The sequence below is a fragment of the Vicugna pacos genome, chromosome 32, assembly GCF_048564905.1.
Source record: "Vicugna pacos chromosome 32, VicPac4, whole genome shotgun sequence".
In the NCBI taxonomy this organism is placed as follows: Eukaryota; Metazoa; Chordata; class Mammalia; order Artiodactyla; family Camelidae; genus Vicugna; species Vicugna pacos.
This window is the reverse complement of record NC_133018.1, coordinates 22,459,505-22,482,744: the sequence shown is the minus strand read 5'-3', so window position 1 is coordinate 22,482,744 and position 23,240 is coordinate 22,459,505. Positions and strand designations below refer to the sequence as shown.

Sequence of the window (23,240 nt, the reverse complement as noted above, 5' to 3'; positions counted from 1 at the left end):
CTGTAGTGACACTGAATTCTAGTCACTGCAGACCCACTTAATTGGATTTGACAGCTGTGATTTATTTACCGAGTAACTCTTTGCTTCAAGCCATGACACACCTAAGACTCCTCTTATTTCAGACTTACTCTGAGTACCAAAAATTCAGATTTTTTTTCCCCTGACACTCCATAGTCACGGTGGAGGAGGGAGAGGGAAGAACCCTTGTTTGTAAAAAGCTCAGCTCTATGGCCTCAAGTTTCTGCCTTTCCCAGTTTAATTCCCTGGCTCAGTGGGTACCAGGAGGAGGGCAGCCGGTTCCCTCCATCCCTCCTCTGCCACCCGTGAAGGCAAGTCACCCACCTGTGCTCTGTCTGGAGGCCGATTTCGAAAGGGCAGAACTGGCTGCCTTCTACAGGGAGACTGGAGACCCTTGTTACACATCGACCTGTCCTGAGGACCTGGCAGGGGCAGGGGGGCTACCCGTACTCAGGCACGTGCCAGAAGCCAGGATACACTAAGATACCTGTTTGAGCACAAGCCTCCTTCTGGATCTATCTGCCTGCTTTGGTTTTATTATCCTATTTCGGGGCTGAAGTTGCCCATGGGAGACAGAAAGAACCAGAGAAGTGGTGCCCCCACATCACTCGCTCTCTTCTCCCTTAAGGAAAAGCCAGAAGGTTCCCACATCTCCTCCCCACTCCCTTCATCCACTTGAATCTTACTGCGATGACCTTAGAGTCGCTGTGAGATCCGTACGGGCTCTCGTGGGGGGCTTGGCAAGCTTTTTCTGGAAAGGGCCGGAGAGGAGCTGAGGTGGCTCTTGCAGGTGGAGGGGTAACACCGAGGGGATCGTGTAATAAGAGAGGGAACAAATTCCCACCAGGTCTGTCCTGATGCCGTCACGTCAGCGCTGCGTCTCTGGCACAGGCAGTGCCCTGAGCGGCCGCGGGAAGAGAGGGGAGGAGCAGGGTCTCCCGCTGCTCCACCACCCTGTCACTGCCACGTGGGGGCAGCCACAGGGGACGTGGAAGCAAGGGGCACGGCCGCGCTCCAAGCAAACCTCATTTGTGTTATTGAGAAATAGGAATTTCATGTAATTGTCACGGGTCATGGAACACTATTCTTTGGATTTTTTTTTTTCACTCCTTAAAATTGGACAAACCATTCTTGGTTCATGAGTTGCATAAAACTAGGTGGCAGGATGGCCCCGGAGAATGTCATTCTAAGTGAAGTCAGCCAGAAAGAGAAAGAAAAAATACCATATGAGATCGCTCATAGGTGGAGTCTAAAAAAAAAAAAAATAGGCCACAAATGAACTTATTTACAAAACGGCAATGGACTCACAGACAGAGAAAAGAAACTTAGGGTTACCAAAGGGGAAAGGGGGAGAGGAACAAAGTAAGAGCTTGGGATCAGCAGATACACACTACCATATATAAAATAGATAAACAGCAAATTTCTTCTGTAGAGCACAGGGAACTGTATTCAATGCCTTGTAGTGACAAAGAATATGAAGAGGAATATCTGTGTGTTCGTGTAGGACTGAAGCATCGTGCTGTGCACCAGAAATTGATGCCAACACTGTAAACTGACTGTACTTCAATTAAAAAATAATAAAAATAATAAAATAAAACAGGTGACAAGCTGATTTGGCCCCCAGGTCCTAGTTTGCTGACCCCTGAGAAGTTTGAACCTCCAGGTCCAGGATTAGCCACTTACACTTCAAGCAAAGAATCCTGAGGGTTGCAGGACTGTTTCATTTGGTTGATGATTGAACCTTCGATTGAAGGGAATTCTATTCAACCTGATGTTTTCCTGGCTTCTCCTCTAAGCTGGACCAGGGGGGCTGGGATGGATGAGACCCCACTTCTCTCCTTAGGGAGCCCCCAGTCAAGGGCAGTCCTGGCCTCGGTGACCCATGATGTGTGTTCATGAACAGCAGACTGCTTCTCACCAGGATCGTCTGAGAGTTCAGCTATCACTCTTCTTGAGACAAGTGTGCCTGACTCAAAAGCCCAGCTCTTTTTAGGTGACCCTCCCAATAAAAGAGGAAGACCCACAGAGCCTGCAGCAGCTTGCCAAACCCTGGAACAGGTGGACACGCTCATGGGGTAGGAGACAAAGGCATGGGACATGGCAGGGCTCCAGATAATCAACACTTGGGGACTAAGCAGAGGTCTGCGGGGCTCGTGGGGGGAGCACCTGTGCTGTCGTGGGATGCTGTCCCTCCCTCCTCCCGATGTTTCTCCCATGTGCCCTCTGATCACTTGCAAGTAACAATCCTACAGTGGTTTGCAACCCCAGTTACCTCCACTGAGAGATGAAGAGCTTTCCCTGGGGAGGGCGATGCCCAGACTGAGCACCTCCTGGATCATGAAATGGATGCACTGATACAGATGCTATAATTAAGCACCCATCTTTCAAGTATGGGCTGCTCATTACATACCGAGACCTGGCAGGGAGCAATCATCTCAGGTCTACTGGACACGGTCACACCCGCTGCCCTGCTGAGAAACAGCGGAGGATGTCACCCATTTATTTATTTATTTATTGGGCTCAGATTTAATTTCGACCAGATGAGTCATCTCCGTTTTAAATGAATTCTACAAATGTCAGGGGGTGAAAGGATTCTGTGGCGTTCCATTTCACGTTCCATTTCATATTCACTCAGTGCCATGTTTTAAATAGAAAAGTCTTCCTTTAATCACCTTGACCTAATTTTAATCTTTATGCCCAGCAGTAAATGTACAGTTCCCAGAAATACCATTTAGGCCTGGGAGGAAATGCTTGAACAGCTGCTACTGCACACCCCTACAAGGTTTTACACCCTGAGGGCTCCAGGCGTCCTACAAAGAACGTGGCGAGTGGGCAAAGGGCCTGCGGGCGTCTTAAAACGTCAAAGCCAAGCAGAGAAGAGGCGAGGTGGCAGGTGACCAGAGACGGAGTTGGAGGTACAGAGAGAGGAGGAAGAAGGAAGAGCTGGAAAACACCCAGCGTGAAGGGACGTAAGTGGGGGACACGGAAGCGGTACTGTCAAATAGCAAGCTGACCCTTACACAAAGGCAACGGGTTTGACGGAGGTGACGTGAGAGGCCAAAGTCTCGGAGCCCGATCACCAAGATCTGGGCAAAGACCAAAGCTGAGGCCTCCAATACACCTTTTAAGACTCCATTTTCTCCCATTCATTAATGTCAGAAGAGTTCGATATTAAGGCCTATTTGCCACGGCGAGAGGAATGTCCCCAAAGGAAACCGGTGTACCCGGTGAAGACACGCATACCTGCCCGGGTCAGGGAGCTTGGTGGTTTCGGACCTGGATGCCCCAAAGGTTTAATCAGTTATCACGGACTCTCCTTCCTTTCTTCTCTGCTCTCTGCCACACCCTACACCTGCTTCATCCTCAAGCTGGCACAAGGGCTGCTGAACGCCGGGTGTCACATCAGACACAATGAACGACACCCAAAGAAAGAACGGAACTTTCCCTCAAGTGATGCAAATCAGGACCCACGTCTATTCCTGAATCAATGAGTGGTGAAAGGAATGGGTTTTCCTTAGACCAGTTTTGAGAGTTTTAAGACACATTCTCCAATTCCTTGACACGCTTCAAAAAGAGGTGGGAGGGGGTCTATTCACGCCCGTTCCTGTAAATTCCAGTGGGGTTTTATGATCGATTCAACCAATGGAGAAGGGCAAAGGATGCAGGTAATTTCCAAGGCTAGGTCCAAAAAGGATCTCTTAGAATGCTTTGTCTGAGGGAAGTCAGCTGCCACGTGAGAATCTGACCACCCTGAGGCCACCGTATTGGACAGCTCAAGTACAGATCTGCCATTGACAGTCTAGCCATGCTCCCAGACAACGGCCAACTCCCAGCCACGGCGTGTGCCATCTTGGATGTCCGGCTCTCAGATAATTTCAGCCCCAACTGACATCTCTGCAACCTCATGAAAGACCCCAAGAGAGGAGTGCCCAGCCAAGCTTTGTCCCGGAAAACCAGGAGCTAAATAAAATGGTTGTTGTAAGCGTCTACACTGCAGGGTAATTTATATATCACAGTAGTAGCCAGGAAATCTATCACATTAACTTCTGGAGCTGGGGGAGGGGTTGGCACTCCCTGCGGCACACGGCTGGGTAGGAAGGCTGAACACAGCAAGATCCCGAACTAAATCAGGAATCTGTGGAGGTGGAGGCAATGGATGCTGGGGAGGCAACCAGCAGTAATTTCCACAACTTTGGAAAATTTGATGCGTTAACCTCCCGTGAGTTAATTTGTACAAAGCAGGAACATGGTGCCTGGCATGCAATAAAGGCTTGATAAATGATAATTATTTCTATTGGTATTCTACGTGCAAAACGTACTTAAGAGATTCTTATACAGTCTCCTAACAAATCCACATGTGAAACTTAGTTATCAAGTCCACCTCCTTGTTGGTCTAGATGGGGAAAAAGTGCGTAGAGGCTAAAATAAATCTTCCAGTCAGATAAAAAGGACCCCGTAGCTAAACTGTTTTCATTTAGTTTTTGTTTCTCCTTCTCCACCTCCTGACTCATCGTCTCCACACATTTCCCCACCCTTTTTTTTATAGCAGTCTCTCTCCATACTGACATCGTTTATCAGCCTTACGTACCAAGGCGCTGAGTCTTGCCACCCCACCCTCCCGTTCCTCTTGGTTTCGTAGAAATGGCCGGAGAGCCAGTTCGCCTCTTACCCCTTCTTGTCTGAAGCGGCCCGACCCCCGAGGCCTGCGCTCCAGTCCACGCGCCCTCCAGCCGAAGGCGCCCGCGCTGCCCACCCCGCGGCGGGCGCGTCTGCGTGGCGCCGCCTGGGGACGCCCCGCTCCCGGGTCCCGGCCCCGGGTTTGGGGCTTGGCACCTTCCTGTCTGTTCTCTGAAGTCCTGGGAGGCCGGCCGCAGAGACCCGACGGAGGGGAGACGCCTCCGAGGCTGGAAGGGGCGGGAGAAGCCGCGCTGCGCCGCAGACAGAGCGGCGGGGGCGGCGCGCGCCGGGGACCGGCCCGCGGGGCGGCGCAGAGGCCGGCGCCCTGGGGGTCCGGCGCCGGCTGCGCTGTCGGTAAAGCGGGAAACCAGCGGCGAACCACCTCCACGGGGCGCCTGCCACACGGCGACGACTGAAGAACCAACGGAGTGTCTTGCCTCCCTTTCTCGAATTTGTTTTTGGACAGAAGGCATGCATTCAGCTCACCGGAAGAGCCATGTGCTCCGCGTGTGTTCCCAACCCAAACGTAAACGTTCTACGATTTACTTCACGTTTGTCTTTATGACAGTCTGCCTTTTTGACTCGATACATTTACTGGGCAGTGAAACTTTATGCTACTATTATGAATGGAGAACGTGCACGTCTCTCTTTGAAAGACTGTTTTGCTTTTTATTATCGTATCATTTATTTTATTTCTGCGGGGGAGGGGCGGTCATTAGGTTTACTGATTTATTTTTAACGGAGGCCCTGGGGCTGGACCCCAGGACCTCATGCATGCTAAGCACGTGCTCTACCACTGAGCTGCACCCACCCCTGAGAACTCGCATCTCTTCCTGACCATGGAAAGTCACCCTAACCCTAACTCCATAATTTTGATCATTTCAAGACAATGACCAGGCGTGTGCAAACTACACGCCGGGATATGGCCGTAAGCGCACTTGTGAAAATTGCTTTTCTTCCGTTCTGTGCCTTCCTTCTCTTTTTCCAAATCATTTCTGGATATGAAACTTGTCAGAGCATGCTTAAGAAAGCTTGACTCTTGTTCAATTTTTGTCTGGCCACTTCTTAAGGGACGACATTTTATTGTCTGAGAACTGCCTGCCTAGTCAGCAAATGCTAAGCTCCGGCTGGACTCTTTTTGGTCTGTTCTGTTGCACTTAGTAGGGGCTTAATAAGTATGTATTCCCTAAAGGCATAAATGAGCAAATTAATGATTCATGGCTTAAAAAAGTCTCTCACTCACCCCCACCCACCAAAAATAAACTTGTTTGATTATCAGGACTCTCCCGGGAATTTCTTTCTCATAAATCAGTATTGTTTGCACAAACCCAAAGTGAAGTGTTCACTCCCCTCCATATTTTAGTCGGTATCGCAATACATTTTTGATGGTGTATTTATTTTCTGCCAAGTAACAATGGGTCTGATGAAAAATGGGGAGCCCTGAACTGCTGGAAAGCGGGAGAATAAATAACGCGTTGATAAATCAGCCTCGCAAAATGTGCAGCCCTCCTTCCTGCAAAGGGTAGTGGGTGGAGACACACACAAATTAAAAACGATGAAGAGAATCAATTTTCTCGAAATTGGAAAGCAAAGGGAGCCTGGGAGAAATCAAAGGCACCTTTTTGAGCTTCTTTTCTTCTCTTAGGACAACCAGAAAATAAATATTTCCCCCTTTTCCTTAACCACCTTCTCCTTTCTTCCTCTGACGCTCAAAGGCAGAAAAAGGAAAGTATATAAATACAATACTTAAAATTTTTTTTTCCCATAACGGGATAACACCTCAGTGGCCGAAAATCTGTCTCCTTGGCAAAAGTTACCGGCAAATCACCAAAAATCTCTGATACTGATCTTTCAATGGGGCTTTGACTTTCTGACCGGGGAGGCACAAATGCAAAACTTCGGATCCATTTTTGTTTTCAATAAAAATCTTGTTTTAACAGCATCATGAATATTCATGCTGCCGGCTTCCCTCCAAATAAAGACAAGAGAAGCCAATTGAAACAAGAAGAAATAAAACATAGTTCACTCAGCTGCACAAAGGTTTGAAGGGCAGGATTTTATGTTTTAAGACATGTGCATCTGTTTCCAAAAAAAAAAAAAAAAAGAAAAAAAGAGAAGAAAAGAAAACAGAAACAACATTCAGAGTACAAAAAGTGCCCGTGTCTACATCAGCACTTCTCAAACTTCAGCTCTTTCTCTACGGACTTTGCAACGTGTGTCATAGCTGAGGACAAACTACCTCACTGTTTACGTAATGTTTTGCTGTAAATGAATTCAATCCAACTGATATTTTAGAAATTTAGCTTCAACTCTTATCTATCCCATCAATAGCTCAATCAGCTAATTTTCCTCTCCTTACGCACATGAAAACAAATGACCATGAGTCAGATGAGCAAAAAGTAACTAAAATTTTGTCTATCACCAAGGAAGCGCTCACCATGCTTTTGGGAGGAGTTACCCAGCATTTCAGCAGGCCTCACTCTTCAAGACAGGACAGTCACTGTTGGCAGACCCTCTCTGCTGCAGGGCTGGGGGACAGAGGTGAGAAACAGGCTGAGAAGCCGGCTGCTCTCAAAGCCGTCCTCGGTGGAACTGCAACCATCAAAGGAGTTGGCCCCATGCTCCTACTTATTCTAGACATTGAACCCCCGGAGTCAGGGTTTAAGACCAGCTTCCCCTGGGTGCTCTGTGTTCTCCAGTGTGGCAGCCACTAGCCACCTGTGGCTTTTTTAATTAAAGTGAGTTAGAACGAAATACAATCCCAAATGTAGTGCCACCATCTCACTGGCTTACATTTCAAGGGTTCCATAAGGACCGGGGGCCAGAGGCTGCTCCGCTGTAGAGCACACACTTACTTCAGCCACTTTCATCACCAAAGTTCTCCTCCAGAAAGCACAGAACACGGGACTGAATCGCTTGGCTGTAAACCCGAAACTAACACTGTAAATCAATTACACTTCAATTAAAAAAAAATAAAGAAAGCAAGCACAGAACATTGCCTCCACATCCTGAAGCTACTTTTAGAAATTTGTCTGTGAAATTAGGCAGGCCGGGATCCCCGAATCCTCACAGGCATGGTGGACTTCTCGCCGGAAGGTTCTGGAACCCGCTGGGTACCAAACGTGACTCCACTCTTCCAGGACGTGGCCACACGTCCACTTCCGTGTGTCCAATGTACCTTCGTCTCCCAGGACAGTTTCCTCGTGGAACCTTCCAGTCACTTCGCCAGGAACCAGCAGCTTTGTTCGCTCTCCTCGCTGCCCAGCTAAGGCAGGCAGCTGCCAGAACATCCTGGCCAGTTTTGAGATATTGGGATTATGTGCAGCGGTGTCACCTTGTACTCTGATGGGCACACACGGTAGGACGTGCGTAGCCAAGCCCTGAGAAGACGGCGTCTGCACACATCACATGGTGGAAACCTCTCATGCCCGCCTCCGCAATGGGATCGTGATAACATCAAACAGCAGTGAGGTTTCCTCCTGGCCTCGGTCCAAATGGAGAAGTCATCCTAATAAACTGGAAACAGACCCAAAGTGGAGACTTGTAGGAAGCGCTCTGGTCTGCCTGCTTCTCGCGGAGGAGTAAGGTAGCTCAATTAACTCGATGAAGCCAAGACCGGAGCCTTCAGAGCTCCCGAGCTGCTCAAGCAGGGACGGCAAGCAAAAATACCTCCAGGGGACAGGAAGATAATTCCGGTAAGTGAGGAAGGCTCGTCTCGGAGGCCCTGCAGGGAGGGCTGGGGGCTGGGATGGAGCAGAAAATGAAAGCCCTGTCAAACAGTCGTGAGCTGGCACGAAACTATTGGAAGCAGAAACACAGGCTCAGTTCTCAGATCTTCTGATTTTTCTCTTCTACTTCTTTTTAAAAATAAAATTATTTTATTTTTTAAATTGAACCTTAAATTCAATTTTTAAGCCTTTTGGGGGGGATAGGTAATTAAGTTGATTTATTTCTTTAATTTTTTTTTTTAAATGGAGGTACTGGGGCTTGAACCCAGGACCTCGTGCCTGCGAAGCACACACTCTACCACTGAGCTCCACCCTCCCCCCAGAGCTTCTGATTTTTAAGAGAACACAGAAAGGCAGATTCTTCAGTAAAATTTCTTAAACTGAACCAAAAAGATTTAACAGTAGCTTTAGTCTCAGAGCTTTAAAAATGCTATGTAGGCCCCAAGAAAACACTTCTTCGAGCCCCCGGACCTTAAGCTGTGTACAAAGTTATGCTTTTATGAGTTGGGTTAATAAAAGAGAAACAAAAAATATCCCTCCATGTTCGGGTTATTCCTTGTGATAGACTGAGAACGGCCACACTTCTCTCCTTCTCTGTAACAAGTCCTTCTGTAAATGTGGCTTTGAAGTTCTCTCCTTAACAGATGAGGTCTCTTTTCCCCATTCCTTGAGTGCAGCATGGCCTTGTGATTTGTTGTGGCAAAGGCCACACGGGACTAATTTTAAGTCTGGGCCTCATTTCTGTTCTTTCTTGGAGCCCTGAGACCCCCGGGTGAACAAGCCCCAGCTGGCCTGCTCCATGACGAGACACACGTGGCCCGGAGGCCCCCATCGCCCCAGCCAACAGCCAACCCGCCGGGCTGACAGTTGACCTCAGACACACAGCAAAGACCAGAAGAACTGCCCAGCTGAGCACAGCACGGGGTACAGACCCACAGAATCACCAGGCAAAGAAGCGGTTATTGCTCCCAGGGTGGTTTATCATTAGAAAAAGCTACTGTTAAAACGTTTCAGTTCAGTACCTTTCTCACGGGGGTTCGAATCCCGGCTCCATCGGTTACTAGCCGTGACTGCAGATCAGTAACCAAACTTTCAATGCCTCCATTTCCTCCTTCCTAACATAAAGATAACAACGAAGTAAGAATAATAATGACAACAAAGCCTACTTCACAGGGCCTTTTTGAGGACTTAACGAGCTAGTGCAATCCATGCATTTATTTAATATCTAGATGGGAGGCCTGGCACACAGTAAGTTCCTGGTGAGTTGTGGTCATCTAATAATTTCACTGGCTTCACCTCAATCTTTTAAAAAGACCTCCGGTTTGTTTTCATCAGTAACCACTAAAAAAAAAAAAAAAAAGTCCCAGTTGTCCCCACTCTAATGCTCTGCAGGCCATGTGTTTCAGAAGTTGCACATTCGTGGTACCTGTTTTAGGGGTGCTATTAGCACGCATATGAAAAAAGTGGCTGAAATAGCGACATAAAGCCATATACTCTCCTGGACCTTGGACTTCGTGGGGGACCTTCTTTAGTCATTTATATTTGCAGCTCTGGAACCATTTTTTTAGAGAACAGTACAGAAATCGGTCCCCAGAGGCGAACATGAAGGGTATTTTAGTTTTAAAAAGGCTATTTCTTACATCACTCTTTAAGCAAGTCCTGACTGTGGCTGGAGAGCCTGAACGACCCCAGCCCCTCTGAAGCGCAGGCACCTAATATAACGGTGGGGCGCCCAGCAATCAGGGGCAGGGGCAGGGGCAGCCTCGGCGTGGACCAGTCATTCCACTTGACGGAGCTCATCTACTGCACGAGCGGGCCCGTGCTGCTTCCGTCCTGGCGACGGCTGCGTCCGGCCCACAGACGTTCGCCAAACGGTTGATTAAATGAATGCGATGGGGAAATGTAGGTGCCTGTGGGGAAATGGAAGGACAGGAGGCTTTTGATCCTGGAAGTCTGGCATCCCTAAATGTGCGGTCCCTAAGGTCAGTGCTGCCGGAGGTCGGACGCTCAGCTCTTGCTGGTGTGTGAGCATCTCAACACCCCAGTGGAGACCCACCGCAAAGACCGGCAAGTTCGTCTGCAGCCCTAGAACTTCATCGCTCTGAGGCTCAAGCTCAGCAAACAAGGACTGAGGGAAGTCTACGCCACGTGTCACCGCCGTTGGATTCTTATCGCTTTAGAACTGGTGACAATTTCGCCCGGCCCATGGGCAGAGTCATGCATTCAATCTGTTGGAAAGCAGAGTTAACTCATCTGAGCGGCCAGAGAATTTTGACCGAAGTTGTATATTGGATCACTTCACTTTCCAGGCAGTTCTCCTTTGCATCTCACTTTCCATAGCATTAGGGGAGAAAAAGGCATGGACGGGAAGGCGCAGCATTAGTAAGCTGTCACGGCTTTGAAGATGACGGAGATTAATCCTCTCACGTTCATAGTGACTCAAACGCTGTGGTTCTTTAGTGTTTTGTGGTCTCCTCTTTCATGTCTTACCAACAGGGGCTCGGCCGTGCTTGAAGACAGGACATTCTAGAAGCCAGAGGGGACTTTTTCATCACCATTTACCCCATTATGGGGAGTTCATTCTCATTCCACACAGACTGTGCAGTGAGTGCCAGAACACGGACGGAGACACGCTCCCCGGAGATTCCGTGGATGCCAGGCACTCGAGGTGAGTCCTTCGTACGCCGGCCCGGGACGTGCTTCTCAGTGGCAGCCAGTTAGTCAGAACAGGGCCAGGCCCGGGAACCAAAGAGGACGGCTGCTCTACCCCAGCAGACAAGCCAGATTTTTGGAAGGACGCCAGCTCCCCAAAGCTCCTGGCCCCTCTCTGGATTCAGAGCGCCCTGGGACTGAGACAGAACATTTTAAATATCAACAACCGTTGTCACTCATCATGGGGATGGCTCTGCTCAAAGTCTACCCAGGACTGTGAACACACCGAGTGAAACAGCGGAGAAGACAGCATGGGCTAAGAGCCCACAACCGTAGGAGAAGAAATGACAGGGGAGAAGAGGCCACTCGAATCCTGCAAATTGCACCCCTCTCTTCTGATCTGTTTCCTTTGCTTCATTCGGTTCATATGTGCACACCCCTGAACCGGCCAAAGTGATGGCAATCTGGAGGCAAAGAAAAAAGTTGTAGGTGTTTTTCAAGCAACAATTTTCTTTAACTTTTCTCATGCGGAAAAAAAAAAAAAACCCAGTGGAGATTTCCATAGCAACAGTCCTGGTGCCTGCTTTTTTGGAAACAGTTCAAGAATTAAGGACAAGCGGCAATGCCAGGTGCCAGAATTTCAGAATTTTGTTATGAGGGTAACTTTCCATCCTTTTCTTGGGAATGCTCTTAGTGGCTTCAATTAACCTCAAGGAAGGGAGACCCTGATATAACTGCCTTTATGCCTCTGTGTAATGTTTAAATTTCTTCCTTTTAGCCTCTCCCACCTTCGTCAGACAGAAAAATATAATTTCTTAATGAATTATTTGATTGAGATCACGTCTTAATGGTCTGTCCTGAGAGGGTTCACTGCACAAGTCGCATTTCGAGTGCAGTGGGGGAGCGGACAAATACTGTCTGTGCCAGGAAGGGAGTGTGCGTCCTTTACTCTGGACAGACAGGAAGGATATTTATTGCCACTATCTTTGGCCAAAGAAGAGTTGAGATTACTTCTTCCCGGAAGAGCCAGTTGCCTAAATGTGACCCAACCTGAGAGCCAGAGCCCAGGATTATTCCAGTGCCCACTTCACAGGCTCTTCTTAAACAACTGTGACTGTCACTGGCAGTCAAATGACCAGAGATCTGAAAATGCACTTCATTCACTACCAGTTGGCTCCCTCACTTGTCTGCAAACACCAAGGACATCTTGACAGGGCCACAGACGCTTCCCGTGCGGTCCTGAGATCGCCCGAGACTCAGATCCCCACAGCCCGTATCTCCATGTGGCACTGCGAAATGCCGTGGTGAATACGATGGCACGGACAGGGCTGGGCACGTAGCACAGGTGTTTTCAAGGTTGCAGATCCATCCAGGGTAGTGCCAAGACAACACATGACAAAAAAAGCAGTAAAAACAGAAAGCTATGGAGAACTTGAAGGAGGGTGAGCTCCTATCTGGCGTGGAGGAACGGGAACAGGCATGAGATCCCATGGGAGCCAAGTCCTGAGTGACGAGAAGGAGCTCACTCTCTGCAGACAGAAGATAGACCATTCCAGGGAGCCAGAATAGCAGGTGCAAAGGCCCTGTGGCAGGAATGAGCTTTGATGTTGCCAAGAGAAGATGGTGCAACGCTTTAGTGCAACGAGTGTGGGAAACGGTGCTAAAACGTGAGTCTGGAGAGATGGCTGTGGGTCTCAGCCTTGACTGCATCAGCATCACCTGGGGGATATTTAAAAATATCTGACCATCCCCAGGCATGTCCCCAGAGATTCTGATTTAACTGGATTAGTGCAGGATTCAGACACTGGATTTTTTTCAAAGTTTTTTTTTTCTCAAACATTTTAAAGCCATGGGAAAATTGAGTCGTGCCACCAATGCCCACCTAACCTTCCCCTCAACTGCCAAACTTTGAAAACCTGCCATGTATGACTTTGCTTCTTTTTCGGTTTCTGTCTCTCTCTGTCTTTGTCCCTCTCGCTGTTTCTCTATCTCTACGTATACATCCCTCCTGAAAAAATTAATATTCCTCATTTTAATTACATGCATTTAAAAATCTATTAATTATTTAAAATATATGGGTGTATATTAATTATTAACAAATATATTAATGTATTGTGTCAATACAATATATTAATTATTAATAAGTATATTAATTAGTTGAATATATTAAAGTAATATATCCATTATTTATAATCTGATGCCCACTCAAGGTGGGGAACTGCTAGTCTGAACTCCTCTTGGTTGGGGGCAGTTCCCATCCCAGAGGAACATCCTCATTCTTTGGGGGGTCGAGGGTGAATGGGGGCACCCAGCCCTCGTGGCATCAGGCCACAGTGGCATCTGCGAGTGGTCTGCGTCGCTCTCCAGGCACATACACGTCAAAGGAATATTCTAACTCAGCAGAGCGACCTCACAGGCAGTCCACGACGTGCCCTGTTTACCCCGACAACCAAGCCAGCATCTCTCTAGCTGTCTCTCTATCCCTTTACACGGCACAGAAAATAAGGCAGATGGCATGGGGCTAAGGGTTTGTTTTGTTTTGTTTTTTCCCCAGAAATCTCACATCTACTTCACCCTACTGCGCCTTCCTACCACGCTGGGCATGGGAGAACTTAGAGATCTTGCCTGACCCTGTGTTTCACCCACAAGGAGAGAAAGCTGTCCCTTGCTCTCTGGTTTCCCTAACTTCTCAGCATGTCATTCAGCGCTCAGGAGTCCCACCGACACTGAACCCCTTGCAATTTTCTGTCGGTTGCTTTTATTTATTTACTTATTTACTGATTTTTTGCTTTGTCCTCATTTTAGGAAAAGTTTATCTAAGTTTTTGGAATAAGCACAAATCAGTAAGAGTTTTCTAAATTTTCTTGTCTGATTCAAAAGTTAGAGTTTCACTTATATTTTTTTCTTAATTGGAGCTACTGGGGATTGAACCCAGCACCTCGTGTGTGCCAAGCACTCACTCTACCACGGAGCTGTACCCTCCCCTCCATTTTTCACTGGTTCTATGATAGCCGATCCCTATGGAAATGAGTATCATGTGTTCTCTTTATGGCTTGAATCTGGGAGAGAACCATGGACTAAGAATGTAATAAGCACAGAAGGCACGAAACCTCACTTCTTATATCAAAATATGAAACCCCGGGGTAGGGGGGGAACGGGTAAACACCCACAGTAGGTTGACCAGGAATAGGGAGGCAGTCTCCTGAACTCATCAGCGACCCTGCAGTCCGAGTGGCTCCCGGCCGGGCCCGGCGGCTCCCCGAGCCTGCACCCAGCAGCCCAGCCAGGTGAGGACGGCGCCCTCCCTGTGCCCATCCTGATGCAGCCGCCACGTTCCACCCTCCGTGCCCTCCCGCGCGTTCCGGATGCTACAACTGGGCTTGCCAGCCGGCCTCAGCCTTTAGCCCTGCCATCTGAGACACGCTGACCCTGGCCCATCACTTCTGGGGGCCGGCCCCTTGCCTCCGGAGCCCGTTCCGGGAAGTGCTCGTTAACCGCTAATGGAATGAATGATAACTGACGTGAGACCCTCTTCCAGCCAATGGGACGTGAGGGGTGGGCTCCGAACTGAGCAGACCTCTCCGGTGCATTGCTGCTGCTTTCCGTTTTCTTGTTTGTTTTTTTTTTTTAATTAGGAATATTCAGATATACTTATCACAAAGTACAGACTAACCAGATTGGATCCTTGCACCTTGGTAAACATGGAAACTGGCCTTGATTCAATGGTGTGTGGCCACCTTATCTGCTGCCAACATCTGGGAGACACAGAGCTCCCTGAGTTGCCGGGCAAGGCCACGATGTTCCCGACAGATGGCTTCCACCGTATGCTCCTGGGTCCCTTCCTGACTCACCGAGGACCACAGTTGGCTTTTAAGCCTGAGAGACAACTGGTGGTAACCTATGGTGGTACCGATGCCTGCGGTGACCAACGCTGTGGTTTCCTCAGGGTGTTCCAACCTTGGCATGACTGGTTGGCATTCTGAGCTGGAATATCCTTGGATGGGGGCAGGAAGGGATGCTGTGCATTGCAGGATATGTAGCATCATCTCTGGTCTCTACCCACGAGACGGTGGTAGAAACCTCCTCCCCGGTTTTGACAACTAAAAACATCTGATAATTTCCAAGTTTCCCCCGGGAGCGGGTAAACCTGATCCCTGATTTACCTAAACAAACGCAATGGCATCCTTCCACCTATAGGATGTAAATGCAACCACAGAGGTGGGAGTTCACTGGCTAGAGTACTTTCAGCTGCAACTAGGAGCTCTCAACCCAGAGTAGCTACAATGGACCATCCATGTAACTTGAGGAAAAACTCATGTAATAATAAAAAATAATAATGCAATAATAATAATAATTTAATAGGTATTCAGTGCTTATTATGTGCCAGGCAGATGTTAAATTTCTCTATCATTTAAGCCACAACAATAACCCTAGGAGTAAGTGCTGTTATTATTATTATTCTTAAACAGAAATCGAGGCACAGAGAGGTTAAGGAACTTGCCTTGGTTGCACAGCTAGGAAACTATGAGTCCAGGATCTGAATTTAGTCGTCCATCTCTGGAGCTCGTACCTCCATCCCTGTGTTATTGAGATGCTGCTCTTTCCTGCTGGCTATCCAAATCCTCTTTCTTCCAGTACCTGCACCTTGACTTGCCCTTCATCAAGCCACTGTGCCTACACTTTGAGTCAACAAGTTGGTTTGGGATTGATCCACCACTTCCAACTCTGAGGGTAGTATGCTTAAGTTTGTTGATCACAATAAATGGGTCCGGGATGGGTCTGTGGCTCAAACCAAGCCAAGGAGACTCAAAGAAGTCCACTTAGAATAATTTTTGTTGTGATGGTGGTGGTAAAATACACATAGCATAACATGTACCATCTTAACCATTTTTAAGCATACGGTTCAGTGGTATCAAATACAAATACATTCATAATATGCAACTATTACCACCATCTATCTCTGTAAATTCATTTCATCTTACAAAACCGAAACTCTGCACGCATTAAACAGCAACCCCCCCTTGTCCTCCCCTGGCCCCTGACAACCACAGTTCTACTTTGTCTCTATGATTTTGACTACTCGAAGTATCTCATATAAGTGGAATCATACCGTATTTATCACTTTATCATTCGTGGCTGGGATATTTCACTTGATATAATGTCTTCAAGATTCATCCCCGTGGCAGCCTGTGTCAGAATTTCTTTCCTCATCAAACTTGCTATTTACTGTTTTTCGTTCTTTTCAATAGCTGCCATCCTAATTTTTTCCTAGGAGAAAAACCCCTTTTACACTCTCAGTACATTGGGAACTGGGAACCACTGGGGGTCATCACACAGAGAGCCCCCAGGAGAGTTCTAACAACATGTAAGAAAGGGATTTGGATGATGGAGTGAAAGAGATGGAATCCCAGGATGGGTTGTTGCGAGAACTGCATGGCATGTTACTCATGAATGAATGACAAACACTATGCAAATATGCAAATATGCAAATATGCAAAAAAAAAAATTCTAGAAGCCCAGTAGGGCCACCCAGCCAGCAGTCCCAGAAGCAGCCAGGATTTTGACTTCAGGACCCCCTGTCCCGTCCAGGCAATGTTGGAAGGAAAAGGCTGAAAAGGCGACGTGTTCCTTTATTTTGTCGTAGCAATTCCCATTGTTTAAAGATCCTTCTGTAAAGAATTCAAAAGAAGAGAAGGCTTCTTCAGGAAGGCTTGCCCAGAGTGACTCCACAATGCCCATGGATGCTGGTGTGTTTAGGGAGATGTGAGCTCCTGCCTCCTTCTTCTTCCAGGCATTGTCCTCATAGGTGGCTCCACCTGAGGGACAACCTCCGTGCAGGTCTGGGATGCTGGTCTTCCGGCTGGATGCCCTCAAGGCAAGAAGATGGAGGAAGAAAGTCCTACATGATGTAAGTTTAACTAAGGTTGCGAGGGCAGGCCTTGAGAACATGGATCTGCGCTGGAAGAAAGAGGAGACGGGGAAGGGCAGCGGGACTCTGGTGTGGGGGAGTGAGGTCACTGGGCTCAACTGGGGAAATGGCTGGTAACTGGTCCTGAGATCCACAGCCTGGCTCCCCCCTCCCTTCTAGCCTCTCCTGTCTGTCTTGATGGTCTAACTTCCAGGACCCCCTGCCTTTCTAAATAAAAAAGTGCATCAGGCTTCTGGAAGTAGACTGGAGCCAAATGGCCCTGGGAACACACAAAGGACTAATAAATCAAGAAACAGACTCAACATCGCTAGACACACAGAACATGGAAGCTGAAACAGCGACAAGATTCCAAGACAGGTATCATTATTTGTTATGATGATGATGATGATGATGATTGGTATGGAAAGGATTCTATTTCTTTTGTTTTAATTTTTATCCACATTTTTTCGTTCTTAAGTTTTAAAAAAATTAATTTTAAGACCATTTTAAAGTTGACTGAAAACTTCCCATTTTCAGTTATTGCAGAATATTGGCTCTATTCCCATGTTCTCCACCACATCCTTGAGTCTGTCTTACCCCCAACAGTTTGTGCCTCCCACTCCCCCACCCCAAGATTGCTCCTCCACCCCCAGTAGTAACCACTACTTTGTTCTCTGTATCTGTGAGTCTGCTTCTTTTTTTTTTGTTATGTTCATGAGTTCGTTGTAATTTTTAGATTCCACGTGTAAGTGACATCATACAGCATTCGTCTTCCCCTGTCCGGCTTATTTAACTTAGTGAACCAGTGCAATTAGAACATTTCGAATCAGGTTAAGATTGTTTCTCCCCTCTCTGAGATTTTAATTCAGCTGATAAACTCTTGGGGTTGCAAGACAGCAAAAGTTCAAATCTCTGATAAATAGGAACCCTGGAGCAGGGACATGACATTAAACCAAGTGGTGGCAAATCAGCTCCTAAAAATCCGCCCCAGGACGCCAGGATACTAGAATCCTCCATCCTCTTATGCAGTCACTGCTCTCTCCCTTAGCCGGCCTCACTTCTCAGAAATGTCCAGCTAGAAAGGGACGGTCTGTCACAGGGCCACTTACGCATGTGTTGAATTGCTTGCAACAGACAAAGCTGAGAGCCGGGGAACTCGAAAACTAAGATGCCTTTTAAATGGTTGAAAGAACCTGGAACAAAGGGGGCAGAACTCGACCAGGAGGGCTCTGCCTCTTCTCTCTCCTCCCGGAGCTGGAGTCAATTTGGTTTCAATGTTTCCCACAACAGACAAATCGCTCTCAAATGTTTCACCGAAGCCGGGGCTGCCTGGCAACCCAGATGTGCTGTGGGGGAGCCGGGGAGGGGGGGCCCCCGGGCAGGAAACATGATTTCTTCACTTCTTCCCAAGCAGAAAGAAAATTGTTCCTCTTCTCTGTTCCAGAAGAGTACATTTAAAATGACAAGCTGGAGAAAATGAAAACAAACCTTTCCTTGGGAGACATTCAACAGGGAAATGCGTTTTAGACGAGAGTGTGGGAAAATGGGCTTCCAGAATTTTCCAAAGGCGCTCCAGGTTTGCAGTCCAGGCCGACTCCATTGTTGGTTGAGGGTCTCGTCCCCTTCACGACGAGCCTGGGGGCAGTCAAGTCACTCCCAAGGGCTTCCACTTGGCCCTGCAGACTGAAGCTCTGTTGGAAATGCAGGGCTGATAATTATCCAGGCCAAGCCAGGTATCTGGAAATTGCCTTTGAAGGTTTTTTATTTTTTATTTTTTTTGTATCCTCAGACACAAAAGGGATCAAGGGGGAAGGAAAAAAAAACCCCGAATATTAAATTATAATAGCACACGCGCAGGCTGTGCTCAGAAATTAGGGGAATGGATTTGAGCGCGCAGGTCTGGACTCACCCAGCGGAGAAGGGTTTATTCTCCACGTGGCAAAGGAACCGATTCCAATTCACAGCGCGGCCTTCCCACGGCGGGGAACATCAGTTGGAACTGCCAAGGGGCACGTAGCAATTCAAAAGGACCAAAGATGGCACAGTGGAAGGTTCCAGAATACATCGAGGAGACCATCTTCTCTGTAGTGGGTGGCGGAGCGCCCCCTCCTCCAACTCACGTCCATCTGGAGCCTCTGAAAGCGACCCTGTCTGTAAATAGGGTCTTGGCCAATGTAATGAGTTAAGGATCTCAAAACGGGATCATTCTGGATTGAGGTGGGTCCTAAATTCCAATGACTGGTTTCTTGATAGGAGAGGGGAGATCAGAGGAGGGACAGAGGAAAGGCTGGTGCAGACAGAGGCAGAGGCTGGGGGGACGCGGGCGCAGGCCCAGAAACGCCGAAGCCTGCCAGCAGCCACCAGCAGCGGGAAGAGGCCAGGCAGGGCTCTTTTCTAGAATCTTCAGGCAGAGCCCGGCCCCGCCAGCACCTTGATTTCAGACTTCCGGTTTCCAGAATTGTGAGAGAGAAAACTTTGTTGTTTCAAGCCACCCAGTTTGGTGCGATTGGCTACCGCCGTCCCGGGACACTAACACGATCCGCTTGGTCCTGACTCCTAGATCAGGAGCTGCCGCGCGGCAGCCTCGGGGCACAGTCCGGCCCCCGGGTCTGCGCCGTGATGGCTGTGGAGTGATTCTGTCTGAAAGATGCTACGTGAGGCCCACATTTCCAGCTTCTCTTCAAAACCTGGTTGCAAGGGTCTTGCGTTCCAGTGGGGCGACGATTATTGGGAGCCAAGAAGACACTGCTGCCTTTAGAAACAGCGCGTGAGACCCTCTGTCTGCCTGGTAGCCACCAGCAGTAGCTGCATCCTCTCCACGGGGCGGAGGTGGAGAACTGTGTGTACGTGATACACGGGTCTCTAGATCATGTGTCGATCTGGGGGTGGTTTCAGGGGCTGGTTCATTGAGATGACAGGGGTTGGTTAGCTGATATTGCTAAGGCCCTCTCGAGCCACCCCGGCACCCCCAGAAAGCTGCACGCATCTCTGTGCCCTGGCCGCCGGGTACAGGCACCTCAGTTTACCACCTACAGCCTCTGCATGTGACTGAAGCCGGGTGGTCCCTGCTTTGGCCATTCTCATTAACCAGAAACGTGGAGGAGGCTTCTAAACACTGCGCGGCGCAAAGTGCAACAAACACTTCAGTATCAGCGGGAAAGGGTCCACCTGACAAGATCCCAAGAACATCCCTAAGTGTGAAAAAAGCAGCTCAACATTTGGTCACTCAACAGAAAAAGCCTCCGCAGACTAGAGTTTTGTTTTGTTTTTTTAAATGGGTTTGATGTTTACCGTGTGGCTAGTTTAGAGGCAATAAAAAAAAAAGTCAACACCAATAATATTTTCTGCCATACATCTTCTCTTGGAAAATCTTTCTTTTTTGTTTTTTTTGTTTTGTTTTTGCTTTTTTAAGGATACGATTCAATGGTGTTTAGTATATTCACAAAATTTGCAACCATCACCACTATATAATTCCACAATATCTTCACCCCACCCCCAAAAGAAACCTGGAATCTTTTAGCAGTCATTTCCTGCTGACCATCTGTCTCACTGGGCCTGGCAACCACTCGTCTATTCTCTGTCTCGACGGACTTGCCTGTTCTAGGTAACTCCCACACTCCCCCGAGGCTCGTACAGCATGGGGTCTCCTATGTCTGGCTGGTTCCACTCAGTGCCGTGTTTTCCAGCTTCACCCACATGTAGCCGTTACCAATAATTCATTCCTTTCTATGGCCACATACTAGTGTCTTAGTGAATATATCACAGTTCGCTTAGTCATTCATCGGTTGATGGACATTTGGGTTGTTTCCACATTTTGGCTGCTGTGAATAATGCTGCCCTGAACACTTGTGCTTTGTGTGTTTGTCAGTAGACTCAATGGTGAAGCTCCAGTCTGTTAGGGGAAAGATGCGCCATGAATCCACCTACAGATGGGATCCTGAGACTCCGCCCTTTGCCCTGGGTGGCTGGGAACTAGGTTTGCCTGTACAAGACGCCCCTCACAAAATCCTTGTAGAGGTGGTGAGAGCTGGGCTCTGAACTCTGCCTGCATTCCCTGGTCATACACCGCGGCTCTAGGAATGAATTCCCCTGCCCACCCCAGCCTGCTTGGAAGAAATAATGCTTCTCTCAACATTCCCACATCCAAAACCTTCCTCCTTCAGCACATCTCTTTAAAAGCTCCTTCCCCGCCTGCATCCTCTTGTCTATTTATTGGGAGATGCTGGGAACACACGGTGGCTGTTAAGGACACATGACGCTGTGCTGGCTTGGTTGGGGGGAACGTTGGTTATTCATAAGAATGACAGTGTCCACACCCGCCAGTCACAACAGGACAGGACTAATGAGTCAGCAGGTCCCGCATCCAACCGCTGGGAAAGAGCAGACACCACCCCCAGCACCCCAGCGGAGGACCCTGCACGGCTCCCTTATTCTGTGATCTTGTCTCCGCAAAGCAAAGGTTGCTGAAGGCTGGATGCTTGGCGTAGCCTAGTCTCTCGTCTGCTCCTTTCTGATTCTTCTGGGAAGACCACCCCCTTCCTCCACCACGTTTTACGTAAAAAAGGAAAAATCATCTCTTGGGATTTATAGCCTGGAGTCTCCGTGAGCAGCCCTGGCAGGCAAACCTTACCCAGCCCGGGGCAGAGCAGCCACGCAAGCTGGTGTTCCGCTGTCACTTACCCTGCAGAAAAGGAGATGGAGGGGTCTCTGATTTTGCTTTTGGGGAGTTGGCGACTTGCGCTGACGAGGCAGCTGCCTCTGAGGGGAGGCTTGGCGAGATAACTACCCGAGGTCGACGGAATCAGAGATGGATGGTGTCACGCGTCCTGTCTCCTCTCTTTCTCAATCACCTCTGAGATATTTTGGATCCTTTGCTTTTTAAGTGATTGTATCGGCTGGACACTGAGCTCTTGGTGGGGAAGGGATATGATGAAGGAATATATTGTTAGAAGAGAAATTGCGGAGACACAGCCTTCGCAGGTTTTGGTCAGAGAAATGCCTGGGAATGAGCCACACCATGTCTTCATTTTCCCACCCAGATCTCCACGACAAACGTCCGGCTAGCCACACCCTTTGTGCATCACAGACGTGGACCAGGCATTGTCAGCCGGGGTGATTTTGCCCCTCCAAGGATATCTGGCAACGTCTGGAGACAATTGGGTTGTCACAACTGGAGATAAGGTGTTACTGGCATGCAGTGAGTGGAGACCAGGGATGCTGCTCAACTCCCCACGGTGCACGGGGCAGCCCCACGACAAAGACTCATCCTGCCCCAAATGCCCGTCTTGCCGGGGCTGAGAAACCCAGGCGTAGACTCAACCCGTCCGTATGCTTCTTCCCTTACAAGACGCGACACAGGACGACGGTCGATGCGTCAATGCCTGGTTGCTGCGGAATGTAATCTTGCAGGGAGGGGCGCCTCTCCGTGACTCTCTTAGCCTCCCTACTTCCAGTCACTGAGGTGCAGGGTTCTGGAGTAGCCACACTCGGGGGAGAGCACCTCCCCTCCATTTCCCTGAATCGCGGATTTCGTTCAAGCAAGCTTATTTTAAATGGGAGAGGCTGAGTGAGCCCACTCCCCCCACCTTTGCTTCTTTGGGAGCAATGTCAGTGGCTTTCTGACAAGGCCAGAGGTGCGGCCAGTGTGTCCCCAGGTCTGCCCTTGAAGCATCCCCAAGGTCAGGAGCCATCTGCCTGCCCGACACCTGCGACTTGCGGTAACAGTGAACGTCGGTCCCGACACAGGGAGTGATTCCGCAAACTCAGTCTAGGGCTGGCTTCGAGGAAGAAGTGTGCTCCGCAGCACCCCGCGGCTCGAGGCTCGCGGAGAAGGCAGTGGGAATCTTCAGCGCCAATGACCCCAGTTGTCAATGTGTTTTGAAAATCCCTGGACTAAGGTGCAACGCTTACACTTGGTGTAAGGAATAGAGTTTATTTCAAGGAGCCTTGGTTAGCAGGTCACAAAGGAAACTGTCGATGTAGAGGAAGGTCTTTGTCTTTGATATAAATCTGACATGAGGCATTTGCTTCTGCATTAATTCAACACATGCTTACTGGCCCTTTATTATGTGCTGAGCCCTACACTGAGCGACAAGGGGCCAACACCTCTGTCTCACCGATCTGTTTATAGGTCACTGTAAACATATCCAGTTTAGGTATTTTTCCTGTACGTTGGTCACCATTTCATTTTTTATTTTCCAAAAAACAGGTTCCTAAAATAATGTTCTATTCACAGAAAGCAAAGTATAACCTCCACA

The 23,240-nt window shown here is 48.6% G+C and overlaps 1 protein-coding gene and 1 non-coding gene across 3 annotated transcripts in view; both read right to left on the bottom strand.

The window, feature by feature from the left end:
• The window catches only part of TMEM132C (transmembrane protein 132C), a 307,474-nt gene that overhangs the window by 166,736 nt on the left and 117,498 nt on the right, over positions 1-23,240 (bottom strand). The window lies entirely within an intron of this gene.
• Positions 8,668-8,740, bottom strand: TRNAA-CGC (transfer RNA alanine (anticodon CGC)). The gene has a single exon. It is a non-coding gene; the product is annotated as a tRNA-Ala (tRNA).